General features: G+C 34.6%; 1 long non-coding RNA gene across 1 annotated transcript; it reads left to right on the top strand.

Moving 5' to 3' along the window:
* Positions 1–1965: 1965 nt before the first annotated feature.
* On the top strand, positions 1966–15554 carry LOC132103712 (uncharacterized). The gene is made up of 4 exons (XR_009423440.1): positions 1966–2510; positions 7940–8019; positions 11451–11544; positions 14989–15554. It is a non-coding gene; the product is annotated as an uncharacterized LOC132103712 (long non-coding RNA).
* The last annotated feature ends 206 nt before the right edge of the window (positions 15555–15760 follow it).

Here is a 15760-nt window from a genome sequence, read left to right as displayed (position 1 = left end):
AACATATTTAAATGTCACTGATACTCCAACGGCTAGATAAACATACTCTGAAACTCTATTAGCAGCAATAGGTAAAGTCTGGAACAGCACGAATTCCCATGCATAATTGCAAATTAATTTCACATTTAATGTATGAAATTTAGTGAATAAGTTGATTAAAATGCATAGGTCAAAGTAAAAACTGAGCAATTTTGGGCCATTTATGAATTATTTTGCAGTTATTGAACAGCTTTAACACTCTTTATTAGACCTGGGTGATGTAGTTAAGACATAAATGTATGCCACACCGTAGAAGATGCTTGTATTATCATTATTGATTGGTAAAGCGGCCGCTTAAGTGGAGATGCAACATCCAGTTTTGGCATCATGTGACACGTTCAGCTCAGATAGAACTGCCAGTGTAAATGTAAGTAACCCAACACACACACACACACACACAGAGCTTTGAGATGAGTGTTAATCTCTAAGGTGTGTTAGGAAAGCACAGAAGGAAGGAGATATTAAATTAAGCTCATGTAAAACTTATTTACTAAAAAAAACATCCTTTTAAAATTTAGATTAGCAAAAACTCCATATGTCATTCCAGTTTTAGCCCAATGTGATGGGCTTCGTGAGAAGGATAACATGATAAAGACTTGTTTGAGCATAATCTCTGAAGAAAGATTCCTCTGGGTTAAATTTTATGCACATCCAACCATGCTGAATATTTACTTCATCTTGCACATAGCTCTCTCTAATGTTAATACCGAGACAAAGAAACGCATACACGCAGCTAAAAATAGATTGGCATGCATAGTCAGAGTGTTGACAATAAAACCAAAAAAACATCCCGCAGGATGTCAACAATCACGACACTCCAAAATAAAAGCAGTCCCGTTTATAAAACGCTTCGTTTCCAGACAAAATGCTTAACAGGCGTCTCTCAGAGTCGGTTTCGACATGTTTAAAATCAATCCGAATATTCACACCCGTGGAAGCAGGCAATCTGCATAGCACCGCACACCTCCTCACTGGAGAGGAACTTCACTCTTGGCACAGTGTGTTTTAATATTTCATGGAGCTGCACCTCCTTTTCCCTTGCAGGCATCTCCTCAGTGTTCCCGTTGAATGTGTGTGTGCTGAACAAAAGCCTAGGTTGTTTACATCAGTGTAATTAATTGGTCATGGACGGGTCATTACCTGCAGCAAGAAAACTGAAGAAAAGAAAAGTGTACAACAAGAAATCCGTCACTCTGGGGTGCGTTTCCCAAAACCATAGTTGCTAACCTGTTAGCAACTTAGCTGGTTGGCAATGGGAAATTGCATTGCAACCAACAAAGTTGTTAACTTAGTTAGCAACTTTGGTTTTTGGAAACGCACCCCTGACTGACTGACCAGGTAATTTATGAACAAACAAATGTGTATATATAAATAAACAAAATGAACAGCCTTTTGACAAAAAGGGCAAAAGAGTACTTTAAAGGTAGTCCATATAAGTTTTCTGAAGCTATAAAGTTTTGTGTGAAGAACATCCAAAATTTATTCCATTTTTGACTGATAATCTTTATCTCTCTAAAATCCTGTTTGACTTCATGACTTTGCAAGACGATTGAGAACCAGTGATGTTTAATGTTTTCTAATTTGTCATATGGGTTATATTTAATTTGAGAGCTGCAGTAGATGTAAAAATTAGGGATAAATTATCATTTAATTTTACACAAAGCTATCATATGGCTTTAGATGACTTGGAATATAGTGTACAATTCATATGTAAATAGGAATATTTTATGTATTTATTTCTATTATAATAATGTTTTTATTGTGCTAGCCTCTGGTCAATCTGGACTGCTGTCTGTCAGAACTGCATGATGATGCAAAAAAATAAAATTATATATAGGAAGTAGGTGCTTATTGGGATCTTTGTCATTTATTAATCATAATTTTTATGAAGTTATAACATCATCTCTGATAGGTATTTCCATGCAGTTGGGTGATGAAGAGCAGGCGGCCTCATTTGCAGAAAGCACTTCCTCAGAAGCAGCACCTTCGCTGCCTCCTCTTCCTCCATGTGGCTGTCGGGCAGGCGAGGGCGATTGCTTTCCCCTCCCGCGCCATGCTGCCTGTCCGCCTGTGGGACCTGCTCCGTGGGCTTTTCATCAGCTGCCATTTTCACCAGCATGCAATAATTTCATGGCTCATTGCAAGCGCTGAAAACCTTTGAAACTGCAAATGTTAACTTTTGCCTGGCCCGGAGCCATTTAGAAAGCGATTAATTCGGCAAACAGACGTGAGCCACTTTCTCCTCCCAAGTTTTCGCATAATTTTCCAACCCTTTCTATCTGGGATTTGCATTGCAGGGAACTCAGAGGACAAGGAGAATAACCACTCCTGTTAATTGTGGTTTGGTGAAGAAACGAGGCCTGTCGCTCTACAGTCTGATCTGCCTGGCTGTCCCAATCCAGTCCAGAACAGGGAGAATGGACAGAGAATCAGTTAAAAAAAAATTGTGTACAAGGCTCTTTGAAGGTGAAGTATAGAATATTCAACAAAAAATGGTAGGGCTTGATTTTGTTCATCAGGAATTGATTCTGTGAAAAGTAGAAAGTTTTAAATGTTGCTCATCCATTCACATCTATCCATTAAATAATACACTATTACTTTAACCTTGAGTCTTTTAAGTTCAGTGTTTCATAATGTGAATTTTTTTTTCAAGATTATAAAAAAAAAAAACTGCATTACTCCATGGTTTCGTTTCATTTAATTTCCTGCAAAAAGAAATAATAAAATAAACATATATATATATATATATATATATATATAATTGTTATACAATTAATAATAATATCATTATGTAATATTTTGCTTCCAAAAGAGAACTTAACAAGATAATAAGATGAAGTACTTTTAATTTACAAGTATATTTCTTATACAGCATATTATTTTGTTAAAAAATAATAAATGCTCTGTTTTGATTTTTATCATTATTGCAGATGAATGGTCTAATTAGTGAAATAAAGTGAAAAAGGCAGAAAATAATAATAATAAGAGAAATAATAATATTTTAGATAAACTATTAAATAATTAGTCAAAAATCATTATTGCAGATTAAATATTATATATATATATATATATATATATATATATATATATATTTAATCTGCAATAATAATTTTTGACTAATTATTTATTAGTTTATCTAATATATTATTATTTCTCTTATTATATATATATATATATATATATATATATATATATATATATATATATATATATATATATATATATATATATATATATATATATATATATATATTAATGAAATTATGAAAATCACTATTTACATTTTTTTAATATACAGCTTTTATTTTTCACAGGAAATTTAACAAAACAAAAAAAAAGTCTTAACAGAAAATCTACTGAGTTAAATTGTACATGTGTATAAAATCTTGATATACAACTTTTATAAATACCACTTCTGGGATAAAAGGATTCATATTTCATATCATGATATAATATTACCGCCCAGCCCTAATTCAAATCTATTAGGATTACACTGAAATACTGAACTGAAACACAATTATCAGTGCTTCCAAACATCTGGAGTGACAGAGTCACACTTTAATCTGTCAACACAATCAATCAGAGCGCTGCGTATGAATGTTAAAGCTGCAGGTACAGCGTATGTTCTGTGTGTGGTGGGAGAGAGAAAGAGAGAGTTCTGTGCAGTAAAGTGTGAGAGACACAGACGTCCCCCACAGCTGTCCATCTGCGTTCTGGCAACCCACAGACGCTTACCAAACATAAGAACTCATTCTGCCGCCTGAACTCCATTCATTTCTCTTTGCTGGGACACCCAACACTTTGACAGTCACATACTGTATAGCTTGGGTCTGAGAAAAGCTGGATTTGCTCAAAATAGTACAACAACCCAACAGAGGCAGAGAAGATTTTTTTTTTATGGGATCTGATTTAAAACAAAAAATGTCTTTCTTTTATTTTGCTGCTATATTTTCACTAAAAAGAAAAGGTTCATAAGAGTCAATAGCTCTGGAATCGAACTGATCATGCTGTACTGTAGGATTCATGCTGGAAAATATTTAGTACAGTGTTCAGTCACATTTTTGTAAATTGAACAGGGTTCTGAATAAAACCACTGACTTATGAAAAACATGGGTGAATAAATGAAACCAATATTCATTTTAGATGATTTTTAGATCCTGATGAATTTACTTTTTAGTAAAGTTGCTTGGGAAAGTGATACTGTCATACATGGTGAGTTTAAATACTGTGAACCTTACAGTAATGCTGTCGTCTTTACAGGCAATTTGTCAATCACAGTCACTTTCCCTTTCCACTAAAAATGCATCAGCAAAATCATGCAGTGCCTGTTAACCACGATCAATGGATTGGGAGGGTTCATGAATCCGTGTGAAGGTTGTAGGAGCCCTCTTTTACTCAAGCATTCAGATTTTAATGGGAGACAAATTTGCATCTCAACACCTTAACTGCACAGGAGTCGAAATAAAAGAGGCCACCTGGGATTTGTGGAAGCTGCACGAATGGCTCTAATGAGAATAAATTCAGCTGTTGCGAGGCAGTCTTGACAAACATACCTACTTTTTGCAGGGTTGTTTTCGTCTAAATAATCCTCTACTTCTCAATGAAATGCCCTTCTGCTCTCTTATGTTGGAAGATCCAACAGCATTGCTGTTAGCTGTTTCCCTGCTAACAAATCTGGCAAATCTTCTGTCAAAAACAATAAAAAAGAAAAAATGAAAGACACAAAGTAGTATAAAGGTAGCAACATTTTTATTTATTTATTTTTTACATTTTTTACATCTGTTGAAATACCTGTTTCATGAATAATGAACATGGGAAGATAACTATATATACAGTACAGACCAAAAGTTTGGACACACCTTCTCATTTCAGGTGACTACCTCTTGAAGCTCATCAAGAGAATGCCAAGAGTGTGCAAAGCAGTAATCAAAGCAAAAGGTGGCTACTTTGAAGAACCTAGAATATGACATATTTTCAGTTGTTTCACACTTTTTTGTTATGTATATAATTCCATATATAATTCCACATGTGTTAATTCATAATTAAGTCTGTCCATTCCATTCATAATTGATGCCTTCAGTGTGAATCTACAATTTTCATAGTCATGAAAATAAAGAAAACTCTTTGAATGAGAAGGTGTGTCCAAACTTTTGGTCTGTACTGTATATATATATAGTATACTATTTATTTTTGTTTATTAATTTTTTTGTTAGGGACAAAATTGGTACAAAATGTGCCCTAGAATTATTTTTTTACATACCATGGTAATCTGTTTTTATTTATTTATTTACTCTATTTGTTTTTATTTGTTTGTTAGGGACAAAATTGTTTAAAAAGGTCCTAAAAATAGCTAATTTTACACTAACAAAACATACTTTGCTACTGTTTTATTATCATTATTATTATTATTATTATTATTATGTATTTGTTTTTATTTAAACATACCATGGTAGTACAATTCTTTTTCCTTTTTTTTTTTTTTTTGTGGAGTATCTAATATCTCCGGAACGGAACAGAAACGGCTGCTTCCTCACCTGGCTTGCGGACGATCACATCTGCATCCTGCGTTAACGGGGCAGTCCAGCAATCTCCACACCGCCAATGCACCGTTAATTGCGCTGGAAGTCACTGAAGTCACCGTTACAGATAGTGGCCAGTTTTATTTCACTGCTTATCATAAAGCTTCCACATGTCCCAGTTCCAACACTAAAATAAAAACAGATAATATTGTCTTAATTGCATCCCTTCAACAATGATGTTTGACAGCCAGACATATCAAATTAAATTTTGTTTTTGTACGGGGAATGGCTAGTCGAGGTCTTATATTTCCATTGCAGGTACATTGTCTGATAAACAGGGGAACGAAAAGAGTAATTACAGGGAGGAAATCACACCAGAAATGAAGGAAGTCGTGAAAGAATTGGTGCTTAAATGGGTTTGAGCAGAGCGTTAAAAAGGCCATTAGCGTGACTCTACACTGGTGTTACTCAGTCCTACCAAAACAAACACAACACAACAGAAAGGAAAATACTTCATAAAACAGACTTTTAAGTAATCATTTATCACACTGTTCAGAATAAGTTCTTGTTTCACACTTGTACCACTTGCCAAATAAATGAGAACATTCTCATTCTAACTAAAGGCCAAATGCAGATATTATTGTGGTACAAGTATTATTATTCAGAATGTTTTTTATTCTTTAAGTTGGTTGAATTTTTTCTTCATCTGCTGATAACCAATGAACTTTCCCACTGGATCAGCAACACATTATTATTATATTTAATAGCCCTATTTAATTATTTATTCATATATACAGTATATATATATATATATATATATATATATATTGATGACTTTGAGTCAGGGTTAAGTCTTGGATTTCTCTCACTCTTTTTCCTTCTCTCTTTTTTTTTAACCCGAAAAATGTTTCATTTCTGATAGAGAACTTCTATAGAGAATAGACTATAGAGGACTATAGAGAAATAGAAAAATAGGACTACAGAGAAATCTCTGTATCATTGCCTAGGATTCTGAAGCTGATTAAGGAAATGTTTGATTATGGAAATTAATTAAGCAGTACTACCAGAGCATTTGAATAAAAACCTGTGAATAGAGCATTAGCTTGGAATTTTGACCTTACTTGAAACCACATATTTAAAATCTCAGGATTATCTAAATACTGAGTTATAGAATTTTTGTATTTTTTTCTCCCCTATGGAATCGACTATAATGTGGATTAAATTAAATCTCTGTGTTCTCATTAAAGAGTTTTCATTATCCTGAAGTCTGGCACACACACACTGAGACTATCTTGCCTGAACTGTCATGGACTTGTGTGTTTTTTATAGTCTCCAAAACTAATGCTCTTCATTCTCAGCCCTTGATCGTGAATGTCAAAACCAAACATTTAGGTTTCTCTTTTGCTAACGTTCTCCATGGGTTTCCTGAGAGTGTTCTTAGTGTTTTAGTTCTATGGCAGAAACACATAATAGTTGAGTGTTCACCCTTTCCACAGGTGTCCTGCCGTGATAAGATAAATAGAGAGCGGAGAGTCGGAGCTCTCTATATTACACTACAGGCCTCCAGGGCTGATCATCTCATAGAGAGAGATACACTGGGGAAAATGCTGAATTTACTTAATGGAACAAATCTTTGTGTATTAAAAAATGGAAAAAGATAGCTTAGTAACATTTACTTGTTTTTTTTGTTAGTTTTTTTAGCATTGATAGAACAGTGCTCTATAAATGAATGCAACATATAGCTAATATACATATATAGTTCACAGATTTATAATGAGTTCAGAGATGAATCTAATGAACACATGTCCAGGTCATAGTTCACCCCAAAATGAAAAGAAAGTGAAAAGCTATTTAAATTTAAAGCTATCTATTTAAAGCTATCTATATTATATTATACATATATATTTATAATTCAGTTACAGTTTTCAATATATTTGTATCATTAATGTTCCTTAAAATAGGATTAATTTGCTTTGTATAAAATTTATTTAGCTTTTGATATTGAGGTGAAATATGTTTTGTGAGATTCGCCTGTTCTCAAAAATTAAAAGGACTTTTCGCAGACAAATGTTCTTTAGTGAAGGAAAAAAAAACATCAGGCAATAAATCAAATAGTAATACATTTCCAGGGCTATTAAATAATAATAATAATAATAATAATAATAATAACTTGTTCAATAATAAATTAGCAAGGTTTATGAAATTATATATATATATATATATATATATATATATTTTTTTTTTTTTTTTTTGTGAAATTGTTTCTTTAATGGGTATTTTTTTGCCTAATTTTACCCTAAAATAGGACTAAAATGAACTCTGTGTTTATAAAAGAAGTCCATTCACCATCCTCGCTTTTTCTCTTTTTTTTTCTTGTTCAGGATGGCATGAAGGTTGACTTGGCCAAGGTGCAAAATCATCATGCCTGAGACCACACAGATGGGGATGAGATAAAACTTCTGTGATTTGCTCTTACTCTCTCTCACACACAAAAACACACACACACACACAATGCATGTTCGGTGAGGATGACTGGATAGGTTGTAAGTGTGTGATTTGCTGTTAGGAGGCTAGGGGCGGAGTTAGTGAGCCACCTGTGGCAGTGACATCAGCATTGCTGAGATCAGGGGCCCCGTGGTCTCCATCCCCCACCGTCCACCTCGTGTCCTATTATCTGTGACCATATATCACCTGCAGATACACGTCCAGCCAGAGGAGACAGATTTCATCTGTCATCTGCAAATGGATCACAATACCCAGAACTAAGTCTGTCCAGAAGTCCATGTCCAGCGGCCAGCCTGCCAGAGCTAATCTCACAGATGAAGCGTCTCCGTTTCTGCTCAGTCATGAACCTGTGCGGGAGGGTGAGAGAGACGAGGAGGCCTCGCGATCAGATTCATCTCCTATTAGAACATACATCAAGGGATAAAAGGATATTCTGGGATTATTTACTCCTCATGCATGACTTTCCATGTCATTTATTAGTTACTGAAGCATTCAAGCTTCAAAAAAACACATCAAAAGCAACATGAAAGTATCATAAAAGTGGTAAAAAAAAAAGTGGTTAATCAGCGTTAACGTCTTCATATTCCAAACAGGAGACTGACACTCAGACTCGCTCTAAACTCATCTACAGTCATTGTGTTAACACGCTTCGATGCAGTCAAAGATGCCCACCCACATATCTGCTAATTGCAGATCTTTGCCCCTGAGCGTCCTCACAGACACAGAGACAACAGGAAAATTTAGTCGTTTTAGCTTTGCCGCTTTGAAAAATTGATGACACTTTTGCCTGCCTCCACCCTCTGGTGGCTTTGCAAAAGGAACACTCTTTTCCGTTTTCTTTATTTCGATTTTTGAGTTTTGTTAAAAACTTGTTCCTCCGAAGTATTTTGGGTGAATATGCTCCCAAACATTGTATTATTACAACAATTTATTTATTTATGTTTGCATTTATTTAAGAAAATGTGTGGGGTGCTTTTAATTTGATAAAAATTTTTAGGTGATTAATTTTTTTACTAAATATTTTCATATTTGGCATTAGCATTAATTAGACGGAACAGTTGTAAATGATTTATTTTATTAATACTTATTTTAATATTTAAAAATATTTGTTATATTTTTTAAACAATATGTAGTGACATATTATTAAATATGTGCTACATAAGTATGTGCTATATAAATAAACTTGCCTTGCCTTGTATAGATTTGGGTAAAAAAGTAATTTTATATAAGATTGAACAGTTCTATTTTATTTATTTTATCTATGTAGAATTGAAAGATTTTGATTTAGGTGTTTTGGTACATTATGCACCAGACTAACCCGAAACTACCAATTATTCATTTTACACCTTCTTAAGTGTACCATCAAACTTCCAGTCAAGGGGAACCAAGCAAAGCTTCATCACTTCATTTATTTTCTTATTTTTATCAGACTCTGATGAATATTTTTAAATTGCTAAATGCCATTTCCCTCCTGAAGCCTAAGTGCTGTAGGGTCGATACAGATGTGTGATACAGCGTGTTTTTCCCTTTTGGCTTCCCTGAGCAGTGGAAAGAGGTCTTCAGATAGTAGACAAGCAGAAAGCCAAGAGCTGATGAGTGGAAATTCCTCTGCTTTCTAATTAATGGAGGTACAGAGGGCCAAAGGATGAGGTGGATCACGGAAATGACATCAGGAGAGAGATAGCATCACTCATTTCTCCAGTCCATTGTCGCCCCACGGGATCGGCTGAAATGAACCGCTCAAGCATTCGCCGATACATTTGAATGGTGGAGAAAAATTCATTGTCCAGTGGAGAGTTTTCGATAAGGATCTCATCCACTCTGTTTTTTATATTCTGCCTCCACTTCTGCCATTTGTGAGAGAGTGTCCCGATCAAAAAATGGAATCGAGACATCGGCAACAGGTGCAGTACATCCGTCAAAGCTGCAGGAATCTTTCAAATGAACTAAGGAGATTTGGTCTCGCCTTACCTTGGTTTCTTTCATCTGTTGGTCTGTGTCAAAAGAGGCAGACGTGAGGTGTTTCATGAAGGTGGAAGATCATTTAGGCACATCTTAGCAGGCAAGAGAATTCAATGAGTCAAAAAACTGAGATTTGCAGCCGGTGACTGATGTGTGTGTACTGTAGCTATACGAGAGTTAGATAAATGCAGATGCACGCAGATACAGAAACACTAAAGATAAACTGGATCAACTCAAAATTTGTATTTTGGAAAGTGGTCTGAATACTCAAGAAAAAAATTAATCCACTGAATGCACTGTAAAAAAAAAAAATCTGTCAAATTTATGCAAAAAAAAAAAACAGCAGCTGTGGTTTCCAGATTTTTACTGTAAAAAAAAGTATGGTAGCACCATTTTATGTTTTACAGTTTAAACTTAAATTTACAGTTAAATACTATAATTTCATTAACTGATATAATGTTAATATACCAACGCACTACCAAAAGCAGGTGGTGATGAGAAACATGATGAACCAAAGCCTATCACAAGCAGCTTTTAAATATTAACATATAAAGAAGGTGCACAGTGTTACTCACACAAACACTAAACACCATCATGGTGACACACATGAAACTGAAATAGTGCAATAAACATTAATTGTACAACATTCGATGTAACATACAACCCTAATGTACACAACTGATAAGAAAAAACTAAGAAGAAACATAGTTATTAAAAAAAACCAGCAAATTTGAAATGTACCGCAGGGAATTCTTCACTGTAAATTCCACAGTCTTTTTACTTCCCAACATGGTATACTACCATAAAATTACATGTAATGTGCAATGCAGAGTTTTTCACTGTATATAGTAGGGGAACTTACCTTTAACCATTTAACAGGTTTTTATTGTAGCATTTTTACAGTCTTTTACCATTAAATTCATGGTAATTTTTTACAGCGTGGTCAGAAAGTGAAATGGTTCAGTGTGCTATTTTCCAAGTCTTATATATTCCAAAAGGAGTTACATTTTTGTTTTGTTCCTCACAAATAAAAAAATATATATAACCTCAGGTTTATGTTGTTAAAATGTTTTCACTGGAAATCCCTTTTGCTGAAATTCTAAAAAAAAATAATAATAATAATCTTTAAAAAAAATACTTTTATTGTAAGTAAACTTGTTTACCTAAAAAAAATGAATGAATAATTCTACAGATAGACAAAAAAATATGCATAAAGAAAATCTTTAATTCTATATTTTAAAATGCTAAAATTTGATGCTGCTTACAATAAAAATGGCCTCTATAGTGTCAAGTGACTGATGTTGAATATGATTTATTTTTAAGCATCAGAGGATAAAGGTAAATACTGAAGGATTTGTGCTTTTTTGGTTAACTTGAATTCCTTCAGCTTTACACTATTTGTCTTTTGTTCATTTTTTTTTACAGTGTTGCGCTCAACACCATTTCCAGAAAAGAAAGACAAGGAGAAGAAACTAAAACCAAACTTCATCAGTCCACGTGTGTATCGCCAACATTCCAGGTGAATGAAATTTAAACCTTTTTTTGAATTATTGGGTCAAAGAAACTCACAAAACATTGTGGGAATGCTTTGTTCCACCATTTAATTTAGTTTATTTGCTAAAAATGTAAAAGTTTGGAAGGGTCACGAGTGAGAAATGTATTTGCAAGGAGTCTCTTTTAAAAGCTACTGGTGTTTGCTGAAACTTCCATGATCCTTGCATTTGTAGTTGTAATAGTCATTCCGGCTCACACAGCAGTACAGGAAACAGAGGTATCTTCAACAGAACGCAAGAAACACAGCAGAAATCAGGGTCTGTTTTGGATTAAGCTTCGCCACCTTATTCCTGTTCCTTGCCAACACCAAACGGTATCAGGAACAAAGAGCTTTGTGAGCGTTACTGCAAAATCCCAGTTTTCTAAACGCAAAAGTGGAAATGACCCATCATTCTGCATTATTCACCCTATCGCGTTAGTGAAAACACCGCCAAAGGTCCGCGTGCCAGAATCAAACATGCTCTGTTGGGATTTGCGCACCCTATCCATTGACGTTCCCTTTAAAGTTTCCCGTGATAAGTGTGAACTGAACGCAGCAAAGCATATTTTTCCTCCCTGCTTGCCAGCAGTAAATAAACGGGCATCTCTGAGCTCCGTTAGCTTTGTCTTTCCTGGCTTTTAAATGATAATTTAAGTTTTCCTGCCTAAGTAGTTCCATCCGTCCCAAGAGACTTCCATCCCTGTGTAAAACGGTGTGTGTGTTTTTGAAATACCCCCACCTCAGCCTTTATACCCCTTTGCTGATATTTAACACATAACCACTCATAGTCTGCCTATGAGATATGAATATAATTGTATGTTAGTTTTTAATTACAGGAAGAATCTAACTTGTAAGACGATGAGCTGGAAGGTGCCACCGCATTGTTATATTTTTTCATCCTGGTTTTTCTGATTATGTGAGCTGGGCTCCTTTGCTAAGCGTTGATAAGCAGAATTTCCATGTTCCCTGAATAATTAATCCATCTCTGCCTGCCTTCCATGCCAACTCCTCCGTTATCACCCGCACATGCCTGAATTGCAAAAGAATTCTCTCTTCAATTGGAACTTATTGATATTCCAAAAAACTGGAAATCCTTAAATTTTAAGCCACAGATTGTTAAATGGATTAATTTCGCGGCAATCTCAGGCATCTAACGCGGGAAGACAGGCAAGGCGAATCCAAAGTGTCTCCCGTTTGTGGACTTTTAGTCCCAAATGATAGGGTTTATTGGCACCCACCCGTTTCTCCTCCATAGTCAAAAATTACCATTCATTTGCATCGTATAAAACACTTTTATATGGTCTGAAATTCAGAGGAATGTCTTTCAATGCCTGTCGTTTGGCCGCCCGATAACAACTCCGGCCCAGCACATCTGGAGCCTTTTGATACTGAGTGAAAGAGACGCCTGAATATTTAATATTTTTATCTGTTTTTCATCGAAGGTTTCACCATTAAGGATGGCGGTGCTATTTGCATGGAGGCTGGCAGATGTAGATTCACTTCTCAGAGCTGTCTACACCCAACCTCACTGAGAAAATATACACACAGATGCATTTTTTCGTCTTTCTTGTTGTGTTGTGCTGCTGCTTCTGAGGCTGTACTGACCAAAACCAACACGCTACAGAACAACTGAGAAATATATAGCACCAAATACAAATGTTCTAGTCCAGATGTTTTAGATGAAACACTATGGATCAGACAATTATATTAGGCGCATTAGAATAAGGCTCTCTGATTAACTGGCAGCTCTGCTCAGAAATGTGATATTATGCAGTTATTGTTACATCTGTCAGGGCGCAAGTGCTCCCTGCAAGCATGTAATTAACCGCAACTGTTGTGGACTGTGCCCGGCCGTTTGTAATCTAATAATGGCGTGCAGCTGTATTTCAATGCAATTATTCTGTCAGAGCGAACAGCCAGTTCATATGCTGTTTTTGACTGATATCCACTGAATATTATCCTCGCAAACCTAAACGGAAAGGAAGACTGCAAATATACCACTGGGGAGGATATTATGCTCAGTACTGGACATAAGAATAAAAATAAAGATGTTGATCATTTGGTTGTAAGATGCATTAAAAATGTGTAGGCCTGTATTATAATGTAAAAAAGCTCTAAAACATAAAAAAAAATATCTTTCTGATGGTCAGGATGCAAAATTATCATTTTGACTTGTTTAAACAAAATAACTTTCTTCAGCTGTTTCTCAAAAATGTAGTCCATGCAATACACACTTACGCTGATCATCAGGTATAAGATGTCTTGTACTCAGTTAGTGGTGATTATGATTAAATAGGTATTAAAAGTGCAGAACAATACTTCTAAAATCCTAAAATCCATAAGTTACGTAACTGTAGAAAATCTGGTTCTCTCTTAATGGGTCTACATGCTGTTTCACAAGCTGTACAGTGTGAGTGTTGCAATGTTTCACAGCTTTTGCTGCCATTATTTTGAGCTTGCAGTGTCAAAAATGTTTTGTCAGGTAACCTAAAATAATTTGCTTCAATTGGGAACATTTAAAATAAGTCAGAAATGTCATTTAATAAGGCTGAATCAACCTGACAGCAACAAAAGTCATGTTTATGGGTCAGGGCAGGTATAAATAACTCATTAAGGTAACAATAGCACCTTTTTATTTTTTATAGTGCATGTGTGAAGAGGTTATTAGATTAAAACTAATCCAATTAGCATTTTGTACTTTCATTTTCACTGCTTAGAAGAAAACAAGAGTTAAGAAAGATCATTTACATATTATAGTTTATCAGCATTGTCTGTATAAATATCCAAGGCTTAATGTTAAATATCACTTATTTTCTATTTTATTTAAATAGAGTTTTATGGTTATGACAACAGGAAAAAACTATGTTTAATGCAATATCTAAACGATTCTTAAAATGAGGGTAAATACTGACTAGTGGAACTGTTTCTATTATAATTAATATAGTATTTCACATAGAATACCTTTTATGATTTCTTATGATAATTATTATTAATAATTTATATTAACCAGATATAGATAATTGTGATAATCTTGATAATTTCCCTATAACTATCTTAATCTTTTAAGTAACAGATATTAAAAATCCAGAAATTAGAAAGACAAATCTTAGAAAAATAAACAAATCTTTAGGATTCAGTAAAATATTACATTTATCATTTTTACAAAGTGATTCATTTGTTTATTTTTGTTTCAGTGAATGAATGAATATCTGAAATAGTAAAAAATAAAAATAAAAAATATATATTTTTAGAACAAGGATCATATTTGCATTTGCAAAACACAAATTTTTATCTTTCCTCACAAAATCAAGAAAAAATGAACTCATTACTTATCATTATTCTAACAATTTGTTTCATTTACTAAGTCCTCTTTCACAGAATGTCAAATGATTTTTAACCTCCATCTGTGTGTGTTTTACTTGATTTCAGCTCCTGGAGAACAAAACACAAACTGAAGACGAGCTTCAAAATGGAAGGATAGAAATCAGCAGTGAAAAGAGGAGAGGATGAGTGCAAAGAAAACAAAGAGATGGAAGAATAACACAGAAAAGAAGGGAAGAAAAAAAGCCAGAGAGAAGAAGGTGTGGAGCAGAAGTGTAGAAGTGTGTTGCTGGGCAGAGGGCTGGCGCTGGCAGGGTGGAGAAGCGGGCACGCTCACAGACATCTGTTGGCACGCTGCGGATGCTGGAGGGGGCACGGTGCCATGACCAGCGGGTACGTGGCACACTGATAATGCTGGAGCTATACTCAGATACACACTGTGTCTCTATAGAACGCCACACACACAAGCACTAATGATAAAATAATCTCACACTACCGACATTAGCAATGCAGGACACACGTTGAGGATCCAAAATATCATAATTGGCAGCTTTCAGTTTTTAGTCTAGGCAAAATACTTAAGAGAAATTATCCTGCAGAGTAAAAGGAGGATTTACCTACACTACTAAAAATAAAGGTTCTTTATATGCATTGATGGTTCCATGAAGAACCTTTAACATATTTCCATTGCACAGATAGAGATTTTTTTAGTTTTTTAGATTATTAAAATAAAATAATCTAAAAATAAAAAAAAGAATCTGTTCACTGAATGGTTGTTTTGTGACATTCACTGTTAAAATACAGTGTGCTTTCACAGTAATGACGTAGAAGAACCTTTTTTTCCCCCAAAGAACATTTCGATGATGAAAAGGATCTTGAA

This window comes from Carassius carassius, chromosome 24, assembly GCF_963082965.1.
Source record: "Carassius carassius chromosome 24, fCarCar2.1, whole genome shotgun sequence".
Classification (NCBI taxonomy): domain Eukaryota; kingdom Metazoa; phylum Chordata; class Actinopteri; order Cypriniformes; family Cyprinidae; genus Carassius; species Carassius carassius.
This window is presented reverse-complemented; position numbering and strand designations above follow the sequence as displayed.